Here is a 14703-nt window from a genome sequence, read left to right on the forward strand (position 1 = left end):
TGGACCGTCAGCCCCAGTTGCTTGCCCCAGCTGATGCCAAGTGAATGAGAGATGAGCGACTAGCCAAGCTCTTCCACATTCCTTACCAACAAAATTACAATTGAAAATGACTGGATTAAGCCACTAAATTTTGGGATAATTTGTATAGCAGTAGACAACCAGAAAATCATTTCTTCAGATAATTTATTCAGACCTTCTTAAAATCCATCCAAGGCTATATTCTCATTCACCGTCCTTGCACCTGTTGCTTTTTTTATTTTAAATACCCTTCCTGCACCCTCTGCATGGCTCACTCTTGCTTTTTTCTTGAAAACTTAAGTAGCATTTTCTTTGGCTAGATTCTTTTTTATTTCTCCCAGTCTGTCTAGAATGGTTCTCTGCTAAGATTCATTCAACAAATCTTTATTAAGTGCATACTATGTGCCAGACACAGGATTCAACAGGGAAGCATACTTCTAGGATGTTCTGTGCGTCCCTCTTATGGCAAGGACTCTGCCTTCTGTTTGAAATGCCTTCTGTCTTTGTCTGACAAGGAGCTCCCACCCAGGCAAAAACTCTATGCTTCTCTCTCCAAAACCTGAGCATCTAGCACAAGGCTGTATATAGTAGATAGTCAATAGATTCCAACTAAATGAGCAAATGAATTGTGACCTGTAGTTGGCATTTGCATGAGCAATTGTCTTTAGGTTTCGCTTAGTCAATTCAAGCTGATTTTTGCCAAGTCCAGCTTCCTCAAGTGGAAACATTGTGAAAACCCTGAAATGATAGTTAGTGGTGGGAATAAAGCCCAATAGCAAATTTCCTGGTTTGTGTACCCTTCAAATGCAAATCACAAATATAATGACACTAAGAACCTATAGAATGAGCGTTGGAAAACACTTGCCCAGATATGTACAAGAAAATCTTTCATTTTGAAGGTAAGAAAGAAGATTAGCAAACGTACCATTCGCATCACTCTGGACGGTAGGTGTACCTCTGAACTCAGCCCCTCTGTCTCTTCTGCCCGGGGGTTAGCAAACAGGTAAGAGGATGAGAAGAACCCAAACTCTGAAGGTTTTTTTGTTTTGTTTTGTCTTGACTATAGCAAACAAACTGTGCAAGAGAGGTAGCTCTTCAAGTCAAAGTCATGTACTCTAGCCTGGGGAATGGATTCAAAGGAAGATTTACTAAGTCAGAAACACAAAACCTTCTGTTCGGTCATTATGTCTTTTTGTGCTCATCCTTATTGTGTGCTAAGGAGCCTCCCAGACAGTGTGGCAGTTGTTTGTCACTATGATACAGAGAATGCAAAAGCCCAGAGAAACCGAGCAGTTTGTCCATTATTTCACCCATGGGTCATTTATCTCCTTCATCATGGGACATTGGGCAAGGACTGGAGACATTTTTGGTTGTCACATTGCATGGGGGTGTGGGACTACTGGAATCTAGTGGGAAGCTGCTAAACGTCCTGCCATGCACTGGGCAGCCCCACTGCAAAATCATCCGACCCAGATTGTCAGTAGTGCTGAGGCTGAGAAACCCCAGCACTGGTTTCAAACTTTAGTGTACACAGGAATCACTCAGAAGTCTTGTGAAAATATAGGTTGCTGATTTGGTAGCTCTGGAGTAGGGCCCGAGAATTTGTGTTTCTAGCAAAGTCACAGGGGAAACTGATGCTGCTCCTGGGATCACACTTTGAGAACCACTGGTCCAGCGCTTCCCTTCCCCTTGTACAGAAACTAAGAGGCTCTCACTAAGGCACGATGGGAAAACCAAGGCAGGGAGCCTTTGTGTAGGCCTTTTTGGGGACCTCCCTGACCTCCCAATATGAATCTTTCCCTTGGGTCAGTGAACTTCATTTTAGCTCAGTCCAAGCACCTACTCTGAGCTGGAACTGAAAACAAAACAAAACAAAAACAAAACAACAACATGCTTGAAAGAAAAAGAGCAACCTCAACAGGAAGAGAAATCAGCCACCACTTGGGTCAAGTCTTTGGCACATTCCATGAAGGACTCGTGGAGTAGATAACAAGAGCGCCAGTTCTCTGGAGGGGCAGCCAGACCAACAAAAGTTCAATTAGTAAGTCTTGGCAAATAAAGACAACAAACAGTTTGGCAATAATAAATTAAGGCCATGCTTGGCTGTCACCCAGGCTCGATACTGTATCCCTGCCAGGCTTTGTGAAAGGGTGGCTTTGAAGGCTTCTGAAAAAGGTCCATTTCTCAAACAATTCCGGAAAGCTTTTGTTTGTGGCCATTCTGTTCTTCCCTTCGCTCCTTTCTTCACTTATCGTGAAGGGCACGTCCATGAGCGTTAGTCTTCTGCTCTCCCAAGAGTTTGCCAGGTCACCTCCCTTCTTCCCAAGACGGTACAAGGAGTCCATTGCCCACTTCTGTTGTCACCACTTCTGTTGTCACCATGGAGGACACCCATAGATGGGACTTCAGGGATGGGTGACTCAAAGAAGTCAGCTTTCTAGTTTAAAAATTTTGTTTCCAAGAAAACAGAACAAAGGCTGCTCATACTTGGAGACACTGTTTCCATTTTGAATGTATTTTTCAGGGTAAGAAAATGAAGCAATTTGCAAACTTGGTAAGCATCTTAAAACCTTGCAGAATATAGTGTGGCGTCCACATCCCTCAAGATTATCTGTACCCCCAAAGATGTCGCTAATTGAGGATAATTGTCGATTATTGAGGATAATGACATTATCTAATAGGTATTAAGATTTTCCTATGTGCCAAACATAATTCTAAGTTGTCTACATCTGTTTAATTTTTTTGAAAAGTCTTTGAGATAGACATTTTATTATTTTCATTTTACAGATACGCAAATAGAAGCAAAGAAAAATTAAGTCATAGAGCTAGAAAGGGATGAGTGTTTCTGAGACAGGGATAGAGATTTTATTTCCTTTGTGGAATAATGCAGTCTGGTTCTTGCCAATTGGGTAACTCTTGTGTATTAGGTGGTTATTCTATAACCTGTAGAATGTCCTGTACCTGCTTTAGGCAAATATGTTGCTGGAGACCAACTGTTACCTTCATTGGGTGAGGTGCTGCTGGCAGGAAATTGGTGTTCCAACTATTCTCTGGCTGCTGACGCTGATGTTTAATGGAAAGGATTGCACTTAGAGAACTCTGAATGCACAGGGAGGAGAATACAAAAGGGCAAAAGGGCCTCCCAACAAAAAAGAAATGGCAGACTCAGTTAACTATATATGGAATTGAATCTCACTGGGTGACTTTAGGTTTGATTTTAGCAATCATCAAGGTCATTCCTCACCCCCATCCCAGTGTCCCAAAAGGAGCAGTGGAGGCTCGGGTGATGAATCTACCCAAAAGATGCACAGTGAATGGTAGAATTAAGACTAGAACTTGGGACAACTGACTCTGATTGCTCTTTCCGTTATACCACTCAGCCGCGTATCATCGGTAGATCAGTAGCATGAGCCATGTGGAATTTCTGATCCCAGTGGATTTGGTAAAATTCCCAGTGAATCTGAGCCTCCAGAGAAAGCTCACCTGGTTTAATTTCCTACCTTCGTAGAAGGTAGAGTGAGAGTAGCAGTGAGATAGGCATGTTCTTAGGTGTGCAGTTAGAGGTATGGACTCCACACAATGAGCATAGCTTGCTTATTTGGCAAACATCTTTGAGTCCCACTGTGAGCCAAACCCTGTCATGGGTTACAAAGTCCAGTAAGACGGTGCTCTCTAAGCTCAGTCCTACAAGAGCCTAAGATCAAAGAGACTAAGTCATCAGCATCCAGAGAGCATTCAGAGAAACGCAGGCAATGAACATGGGGAAAGACAGTTAAGATGGAATGGTGGGGGGTCTTGAATGCCAGGCCAGGCAGCTTTCACTTTACTCAGGTGGAGTATGGGAGACCTCCTGAGCTTCCTAGTATTTTTGACGTGGATAGAGTTCTGTTTTGGGAAAAGGAATATGGCCGGGTGCCCAGATTTGGGGGCTGACACCAGGTGGCAGGCATAACAGCTAGAAGAATATTGCAGCCATCCAGACAAAAACTAATGTAGTAACGCAGAAATTTTACACCTAGGATATATCAAATAGAAGTAAAAACATCCATCCATAAAAGACTATACAAAAATGTTCTCAGTAGTTTTATTCATAAAAGCCCTAAATAGAGACAACCCAAATCAATGTTCATCAATAGGAGAATGAATAAGCCAATTATGGTATATTTATAAAATGGAATACTACTCAGCAATATTTAAAAAATGAACTGACGCACAGCAAAGTGTGTAGGAATCTCAAAGACATTATCCTGAGTGAAAAAGCCAGGCATAAATGAGTACAGACTGCATGATTTCATTTCTGTGAACTTCAAGAACAGCCAAACTGACCTAAGATTAAAAAAACAAAACAAAAAACAAATTCAGAAGAGTAGTGGCGTGGGGGAGGGGAGAGATTAGGCAGGACTGCAGAAAAACTGGGAGACAAAAATAAAAATGTGCTAGATCATGATAAAAGCATGGGTTAAGTAGATGTCTCCACTTGTCAAATTTGTACAGCAAAATTTTGTGCTGTATAAGTTTTGTATAAATTTTGCCTTACTTGGAAAATAACTGTAAAATAATAACAATTGAGCAAGGGGTGAAGGAAGGCATAATATTGGTAATTGTCAAAGCTAAGTGGCATACATGGAGGTTCATTGTACTATTCTGTTTATTTTGTATATTTTTGAGATTTTTCCATAATAAACTTAAAAATAAATAATAGGCCTAGATCAGGGCAGTGGGAGCTTCGTGCCATACATTATTAAATAGAAGTCAGTTCGTCCCTGGGTGTGAGCCTGGTACAATGTGCTATAAAATTCAACCTTGGACAAATGGCACCACAGACTTGCTCCCATGGAAGCCAATCTCAACATCAATTAGGCCCTTTACATAATCTCCGATTTGTGATTAAACACATTTTAAAAATACCATTAGTTATGGGTCAGAGCTACGGAAGCCTTTGATTCATAATTGGCTGATTGTTTCCAAAAAATTAACTAAGGGAACAATAATACCCAATTGGCTCTGCAAAACCATTGCAAACACACACCCTAATTCCTGCAGCTGCCCAGAGTTGAAAGGACTTCTTGGTGAGTGGGCCCCTACCCACCTCTCCAACCTCAGTATTTCAAAATGTATTAAGGGACTATCTCACTCCCTGGCTCAAAACCTCTCAGAAGCTCCCCACTGTCTTCAAGATAACGTCCCAATTCCTTGGCATGGCCTGAATCTGTCTGGTCTAGCCTCAAAGGACCTTACTCACTATATCCTAGTAACTCTGGCCTTTCAGATTATGGAATCTTAGTATTAAATCCCAATTGCAAACTCATATTCATTCCTCTATTCTTTCACTCATTCATTGATTCATGCAGTAAATATTTTTTTAAGATTTGTATTAAAAATATAGCTAATATATAATATCATATTAGTATCAGGGGGTTCACCAGAGTTAAACATTTATATACCTAAAGAAGTGGTCACTATAAGTCCAGCAACCATCTGAAACCGTACTACGCTATCACAATATTATTGACCATATGTCTCATACTGTACATCACATCCTCATGACTAATCTGTTTTATACCTGGAAATTTAGACCTCTTATTCCTCTTCCAGTTTCTCCCCCTTTTTAAATTTATCAATTACAGTTCACATTCAGTATTATTATTTTATATTTATATCAGGTGTACAGCATAGTGATTAGACATTTATATAATTTAAGAAGTGATCCCCCTGAGTAGTTTAGTAACAACCTAGCACTATATATAGCTATTACCATATCATTGACTATATTCCCTATGCTTTACTTTACATCCCCATGACTATTTTGTAACTACCAATTTGTACTTTTTAATCCCTTCACCTTTTTCACCCTGCCCCTAAACCCCTCCTATCTATCACCAAAAAAAATCTAGTACCCATCTGACACCATACATAGTTATTACAATATTATTGACTATTTCCCTTATGCTACACCCTACATCCCCATAACTACTTTGTAACAACTGCTTTGTACGTCTTAATCCCTTCCTCATGTTTCACCCACACCCCCAACCCCTTCCCATCTGGCAACCATCAAAATGTTTTCTCTATCTATGAGTTTGTTGCTGTTTTGTTTCTTAATTTTGTTCTTAGATTCCACATATAAGTGAAATCACAATGCATCTGCCTTTCCCTATCTGACATACTCCACTCAGCACAATATCCTCCAGGTCCATCCTTGCCGCTATAAATGGCAAGAACCCATTCCCTTCCATGATTGAGCAATGTTCCATTGTATATAGGTACCACCTCCTCTTTATCCATTCTTCCATCTATGGACACCAGGCTGCCTCCACATCTTGTCCATTGTCAACAATGTTGCGATGAACATCCCTTAGAAGTAGTGTTTTGGGTTTCTTCAAATAAATACCCTGAGGTGGGATTACTGGATCTTTTTTACGGTTTCTATGTTATTTTTTATACTTATTACATCTTTGTTGAAGTTCACTAAGTGCCTTGAACATCCTTATAACTGTTGTTTTGAATTTTGTCTCTGGTAAGTTGCTTGCCTCCATTTCGTTTAGTTCTTTTATGGGATTTTTCTCCTGTTCTTTAATTTGGGATGAATTTCTTTGTTTCCTCCTTTTGGCTGCCTCTCTGTGCTTGTTTCTAGGTATTAGGTAGATCTTCTATGTCTTGCAGTCTTGGCTGGGTGGCCTTATGTAGTAGGTGTTCCATGGGGCACAGTGGCACAGTTTCCTGGTCATCTGAGCCAGCTGCTCCAGGAATGTCCCTGTGTGGGTTATGTGTGCTCTTTTGTTATAGTTGAGCCTTGATTGCTATTGGCACATCAGTGGGTGGTATTGACCCTCAGGCTGACTGATGGTGGGGTTTGGCCACGTCCACAGCTTATGGACTGCTGTGTGGGAGGTTTACTCCACTAAGTGGGATTCACCTCAGTGGGCTCTGGTGCCTGTAGAGACCACCCTTTGGGTGGGCCACTTGTGGGGCTAATTAGGCAGTGCTCTGCTATGGTCTGAAGCCAACCTCCAAGTATGTTGGTTCTGGGTCTCTTGAGAGGGCCTTTGGTGCAGGCCCAGGTCAGCCACTGCCTGTGGCTACCTGGTAAAAGCTACAAAGTGATCCGTGGTTGTTCTCTGCCTGTGCTAACCTGGAGGCGCATGGGAGAGACAACGCTACAAACTGAGGACAGCTGCCACAACTACCAGGTCTGGGGTAACTCCCAAAAAATCCAGGACACCCGGAGGCCTGCTGCCACCTGCTGGGTCCCTTAAGGTTCAGCCACTGATAAAGACTTGTGTGGTATTCGAGTTGGGTGAGGCAGAGTCTCAGGGGGTCACTAGAGTGGGAAGAGTTGTGGTCACCAAGTTAATGTAAACTCTGGTTTGGTGTCAGTGCTGAGCTTGGAGCAACTCAGCAAAAGTCTCAGAGCACACAGAGGCCAGTTGCTGCCCCCTGGAGCCTGTGGACTATGATAGTTTTCCAAGAAAGAATGCAATACAGGAAGGATTGGCTACACATGGAGAAAGTGCTTCCAGCTGTGTACGAGTTGGGTGGGGTGGAGTCCCAGCTGAGTCAGCAGGGAAGAGCAGTGGAGTTCACCAGACCAATCAGATTCAGATTTGGCCTGTAGGCGTGGTCTCAACATAGGAAAGATGGCTCCTGCCTGTCAGCTGCAGGGGAATAGGACCCTTGACCAGGAAAATGCCAACTATCCTCCAGTCCTTGCCCTCAGTCTGCCCCATACCTCTTCGAGGCCCCCCAAGTCATTGTCCCTCTGCTGGAGCCCAAGGTAAGTGCCTGCAAAAAGTGAGTCTGTGCGTGGGCCATTTATGAGGACATCTGGGTTTCCTGCAGCCCCCTGTCCCCACCCGAACAGTCAGAATCTCCACTGTTTTTCACAGCCAGACGTTGTGGGGGCTCCTCTTCCTTTTCACAGCCAGTACTCTGGGCTGGGGAGCCTGCTGTGGGGGACTGGGGTTCCTTGATCCTCCAGGTGTAATCTCTGTGGCCGAGATATCCCTCCTGACTCTCAACTGCCACAGAGAGGTTTGGGGCCTGTTCTGCGACTCTGCCCTCCTATCAGTTTCGACGTGTCTTCTTTATATTTTCAGTTATAGGACTTCTGTTTGGCTAGACTTCAGATGGTTCTCCAGGTTGATTGTTCTATAATTTAGTTATAATTTTAATGTATTCACAGAAGGATGCAGGCACAGTGTTATCTCCTCAGCCATCTTGGATCTCTCCTGTTCAGTAAATATTTCATGTGACTTCATTTTGTGTTGGCCCCCGTGCTAGGCACTGGGGATTAAATGATGAGCTGGGGAGTCAAGGAGCTTTAATTCTCAGAGGAAGACATTAATCAATAATTACATATCTACATGATTACAAATTGTGAACTTACAAAGAGTTGGAGAAAGGGCATTCCAGGCAAAGATAACAGCAGGGACAAAAGTGCCAGGGCGGAGAAGAGCTTGGTGTAGTTGAAGAACTGATGACAGCACAGTGAAGGATGAGGAACAGGAAACCAGGTGAAGTTGGAGAAATAGCAAAGGGCCAAGTCACACAAGTCACGCAGTATCTTGTAAGCCAAAGTAAGGAGTTTGAATTTTCTTCCAAAAGGTAGGATTTTAAGTAGGAGGAATGATGCAATAATCTATGATGTTAAAGAATTGCTATGGACTACTGAGTGGAGGAAAACTTAAAAACCAGTAAACCTGGGAATCATGAGACCTGTTAGGAGATGACTACAGAAGATTAGGGCAGTGGAGAGTTCAGTCCTCCTGGTTTACCTGCAACTGAGAGCTTCCCTGGGGGTGGAGCTTGAAATACCAAAACTTGAAAAGTTACTCACCCTCCAGGTCAGACATGATGATGTTTTGCATTATAGACTTCAAGATAAAGTTCAAGATGGAAGGATGTGAATGGTCTAGAGCAGGGGTGTCTAAACTTTTTTCAACGTTTTTACCAAGGGCCATATGAGGTAAAATACACAAACAGCCGGGCCACTCACTCGAGGTGAAGTATGTATTGCCTCACCTGGTTTATTTAAGTAAACTAAATATATTTTTGGAATTTGCTGCGGGCCAATTAACAATGGATTGCGGACCACAGTTGGCCCACGGGCCGCAGTTTTGACACCCCTGGTCTAGAGGTAGAGGACTTTTGTTGATGGACTGGACAAAAGGCGTAGAGAAAAAGGGCTCAAATTCTGGCTTTTGCAACCAGTTGGTAGATACTTCTATTGAGAAGGAAAGACTGTTTCCCATTTCTCTGTCTGTCTAAAGGCTTTTTGAGCAGAAAGCAAGCCAACCTAGAAACATAGAACGAGAGAAGCCAATTACTCACTGTATAATAACTTCCAGGACTTCTGGCAAATAATTGATGCCTCGCACGAGGGCCAAAGCCGTGGTCATTCAGGAGTTTATCTTGTGTCTAGTTTTCGAGAAGGTCAAAGCAATTTATAAACTACATGATGATCTTTGTAAAACCTTTATGTGGCACCAACTAAGAGATAGACGAAAGAAGAGAGAAAGATCAGGTTATCAGTTACTGGCTTGTTGGGAAAGCCAGTGCCTCACCACGCTCACTGGACAGCTGACAGCAAATAAGAATGCATTTTCTTTCTTTCTTTTTTTTTTTTATTAGTTTCAGGTGTACAAAGCAATGTAATAGTTAGACATTTATCATTTATATCCCTCACACAGTGATAATCCCCCTCTCCCCATCTACTACCTCTCTGACATCGCACACAGCCGTTACAGGGAAGAATGCATTTTCTTACAGAGAGCTGGTTCCTCCCCAAAGAGAGGGCGGTGTGGCTCAGTATGCACAGATTTTGGGTTCTGGTCCTGCCTCAGTCACTTACTAACTGCATGACCTTGGGCAAGTTACGTAACCCCGTGAGCCTCTATTTCCTTGCCTGTAAATGGAGGATAATAACGTACCTTGCAGCACTATGATGAAAATTGGAGATAAGATACATATTTGCTACATAATAGGCTTTCAATAATGGCGCCTGTCATTACCTCTGTGCCTCCTTCTTCTCATCTATAAAAGAAGGGTAGTCTCCATTGTATCTACCTTTGCCAAGCATGTGTAGTTGAATTTCTATGGATTAAATGCACGTGGGATGTGATTCTACTGTGATTATCAAGGTGAGAGTTTCTTTGCAAAGATTGTATTTTTCTTCCCAAAGCTAAAGAAACAATAGATGTAGTAAAGCAAAAGGGACAGTAAATATAATATTTCTTAATGCCACTACAGTCACAATTAGTAATGTAAATAAGCAAAGAATTCATCCAGCTAACTAAGTACCAAAAAAGCTGTATCCATCATCTGTTATTGAGTGACATGTATTGATTTACAATAAGCCACCATATACTATATGCCAGATAGTGTGCGAAATGCTTTACTTGTATATGCAAGAAGTAGCATAGCCCCAGTTAATGCTGTTGAATTAATTGCTTGGGTTCTGATCCTGGATCTACTGTTTACTAGCTGTGTGACCTTGAGTAGGTGCTTGTCCCATCTGATCCTCGATTTTCTCATCTGCAGCATGGGGGTAATAACAGTGCCTTACTCACTGGGTTGTTATAATGAATTAGTAATAAAAGCAAAGTGCCTGAATAATGTTTAGCCTAAACGAGGCGCTCAAATATTAGCTTCTGTTATCAGTACTTCATCTGTACCTTAAAACTACTAGGTAAGAACTTTTTTATTATTTTTATTTTCTAGACAAGTTTATTAGGACAGAAAGTTTATATAATAATATTTAGTTCATATATACTACAAACCCAAGACATGCTTAGTGCTTTACATAGGTTCCCTCTCTTAATCCTTACAGCAACCCCATGAGGTAGGGGCTGTTTCAATTCCGTTTTTCAAATGAAAACACCAAGGCTCGGAGGGAACACTGATGAAGGAACTGGTTTGGAGAAAAGCCCACTTGAATTACTAAACAAGAGGCCAGAATAGTGCTTGTTCCATAAATAGCCCTTTTCAGTTTATCTCCATTCTGGGTTAAAAGAGATCATCTTCCTTTAAATATATTCTGTCCCCTTACCTCTACTGTTCTTTGCCTGACTGTTGTATGTGTATAGTGTGGTGAAATCGGTGGTTTATTCACTTCTTCCACAAGCATTTATTGAAAACCTACTGTGCTAGCTGCTGGGGACACTGAGCAAAGATCTGTTCCTTGTTTACACTTGCACGAGCACATGAGGAGACTGAGAGAACAATTTCCCATATAGCATTTATCCACACACATCACCTCTCGAGATGCCTGCTGGGAGAAGATTCCCTGGTAATCAGAACTCAGCCAAGATGTTGACCACATGAGCTCTTCTAAGAGCTAATTGATCCAACTGGTCCTGACTAGCTCTCCAACTGAGGGAAGGCTCTTTGAAGATAGGACAGCTCAACAAGGGAAAACACAGATAAGTATGACGCGTTAGGACTTGTGGCAGAGGCTTAATCATTTGATTTTTCTCTACTTCTGCCGAATGATGTTTTAAAATCTTCAGGTTAAACTGGTTCACTTGAGTTACTCTGATTTATGTCTATGTGTCAAGATTATTGACTAACAAACAAGTCAGGGCAGCTGTACAGGGTTCTGGTCAACCCAAAAGTGTCAGGAAAATATCTGAGTTTTTACATAAATGGTATTAGCACTTTCTCCATATTTAATGTTGTGGTCATTAGGGTTTCAAACCAGAAGCTTGCAGAGTCTAGTGTGCCAGTTTGAAGTCTTGGTTTGCCTTGAAAACTCCTGTGACCTCACCAGGGCCGTTCACCACCAGCAACCTCAGTTTGGTCCTTTCCCATTAGACTCAGTCAGCTGTTGGGTCCCTTTCAAGACTAATATCCTGTGATTTTCGATCTGATTTCTAAGCAGGTCCTAGTCCCTAGGAATTCCACACCCATGGGGCTTGACTGTATGTTACTCACAGAACTACACTTCCATGCTCTTGTAGACAGGAAGAGAAACATGGGAGGTATTCTTAAGCTAGGAAAACTGCACATGAAGTCCTCATTACTTGGTAAAAAGGGAGATTTGTTTTCTACACTGGGTTACAAGGATGGCTGTATTTATTTTCCTTATCATAAAATGTTCTAGGAATACATTTGAGTCCAAACAAATAGAAAAGAGGGGGGGGGGGCATTTTTTTTTCTACATTGGCAACTCAGCACCCCTTGGTCCCAAAGAAGATGTGCACTTTTATATGACTAAGGGGTGTGGGACTAGCCAGCCGTCGAGGCTCTGTCCATCAAGGTCTTCTTTCTCACCTCTTGCACTCTTCCAGACCTAAGTAACCACAAAGACATGGCAAAAGTGCAGGTAGGTATTTTGGTACCTGGGATTCCAAGCTTCTACTAGGACTGTTCAGCTTTTCAGAGCCAAACCAATAGGAAATGACTTTTCTGTTCCCACCCCACCAACAGAATGAAAGAAAAAAAATGCCAAACCTGGTTTGGCATGTGACCACAGTAATGCCAAAGGAAAGGGGCATGACTGAAAGGGGAAGGCAATAAACCTGAAGCCACCATCCCTACCCCCTCTATACACAATCATTTACTCACTCACTCACTCACTGCTGCCTGTATCTCTTTCCCGTTTGGTGAATGGACAGTTACGTCAGTATTAATCTCAACAAGGATAACACTAAAACATTGAGAACCCTTAGAATTTCCCTCAGATGAGGCCCTAAAGCATAGGAGGTAATTTAATTCATTGCCATTAGATTTTGGAAAAGGATAATTTCTCTTAATTTTTGCCAAAGTAAACAACCAATCTCTCCTTCTCAACTCCTTTAATCTCATTCCAAACAAATCAGTCACTCTTTTTCCCAAACGCTGGAGTCCTGCGTCAAACCTGTCTGTGATGATGCTGCTAACAGGATGCAAATTTGAATTTCAAGTGGGTTATTTATGAATCAGTAGAAAAAAAAAAACTATTCCAAACTTACTACAAAGCAACAGTAATTAAGACAGTGTGGTACTGCGTAAGGATAGATATACAAACGAGTGGAGTAGAATTAAGAGTCCAGAAATAGAACTTCATATTTATGGTCAATTGATTTTTCAACAAGGATAATAAGACAAATTAATGAGTAAAGAATAATCTTTGCAGGGGGCGGACAGGTGGCTCAGTTGGTTAGAACTTGAGCTCTGGGCAACAGGGCTGCTGGTTCGATTCCCATATGGGCCAGCGAACTGCGCCCTCTGCAACTAGAATGAAGTTAATGAGCTGCCACTGAGTTCCTTGGTGGCCAGATGGCTCAGTTGGTTGGGGCGCCTGCTCTCAACCACAAGGTTGCCGGTTCGACTCCCGCAAGGGATGGTGGGCTCCGCCCCCTGCAACTAAGATTGAACACGGCACCCTGAGCTGAGCTGCCGCCGAGCTCCCGGATGGCTCAGTTGGTTGGAGCACGTCCTCTCAATCATAGGGTGGCCAGTTTGACTCCCACAAGGGATGGTGGGCTGTGCCCCCTGCAACTAACAACCGCGACTGGACCTGAAGATGAGCTGCGCCCTCCACAACTAAGATTGAAAGGACAACTGCTTGACTTGGATAGAGCTGATGAGTTTTGGGAAAACGTTATACTAAAAAAGAATAATGTTTTCAACAAATAGTCCTAAGACAACTTGATATCCACTTGCAAAAGATTGAAAACTTAAGGGTTCAAATGGATCCCTACCTCATACCATACACAAAAGTGAATCATTGACCTAAATAAAAGAGGTCTAAAGTACAGACCTTTGAAACTATAAAACTTTTAGATAAACTATAGGAGTAAATCTTTATGACCTTGGGTTAGGTGATAGTTTCTTAGAAATAACACCACAAGTACAAGCAACAACAAGAAAAAATAGGTAAAAAGGATTTCATCAAAATTGAAAACTTTTGTGCTTCCCAGAACACTTTGAAGAAAGTGAAAAGGCAACTCAACAGGAGAGAAAATATTTGCAAATCATATAGCTGATCAAGAGACATGTACCTGAATATATAAAGAACTCTTGTAACTCAACAATTAAAAAAAAACAAATAACCCAATTAAGAAATGGGCAAAGAATTTGAATAAAAGGCATTTCTCCAAAGAAACTGTACAAATTGCCAATAAATATATGGGGGGGGAAAAAGCTCAATATCATTAGTTATTAGGGAAATTGAAATAAAAACTGCAATGAGATACCACTGACATCCACCAGGTAGCTATAATAAAACAGACAAGTAGTAACACGTGTTGGTGAGGATGTAGCGTAATTGGAACCTTCGTACGTTGCTGGTGGGAATGTAAAATGATGCAGCCCTTGCGGAAAACAGTTTGATGTTTCCTCAGTAAATTAAACATGGAGTTACCGTATAACTCTACCATGTGACACTCCTAGGTATATACGCTAAAGAATTGAATACATATGTCTATACAGAAAGGTGAACATAAATGCTCATGTCAGCATTATTCATAGCCAAAAGTGAAGACAACCCAAATGTCCATCAACTGATGAATGGATAAACAAAATATGACATCCCCATACAATGAAATAAGATTCGATAGAAGACTGAAAAGGAATGAAGTTCTGACACATGCTAAAATTTGGATAAACGTTGAAAACATGATAATTGAAAGAAGCCAGTCATCACAAAAGACCACATTTTATATGATTCTGCTTATATGAAATGTCCAGGACAGGCAGACGATA

Source organism: Rhinolophus sinicus, chromosome 14, assembly GCF_057876585.1.
Source record: "Rhinolophus sinicus isolate RSI-liver-muscle chromosome 14, RSI-T2T, whole genome shotgun sequence".
NCBI classification, from domain to species: domain Eukaryota; kingdom Metazoa; phylum Chordata; class Mammalia; order Chiroptera; family Rhinolophidae; genus Rhinolophus; species Rhinolophus sinicus.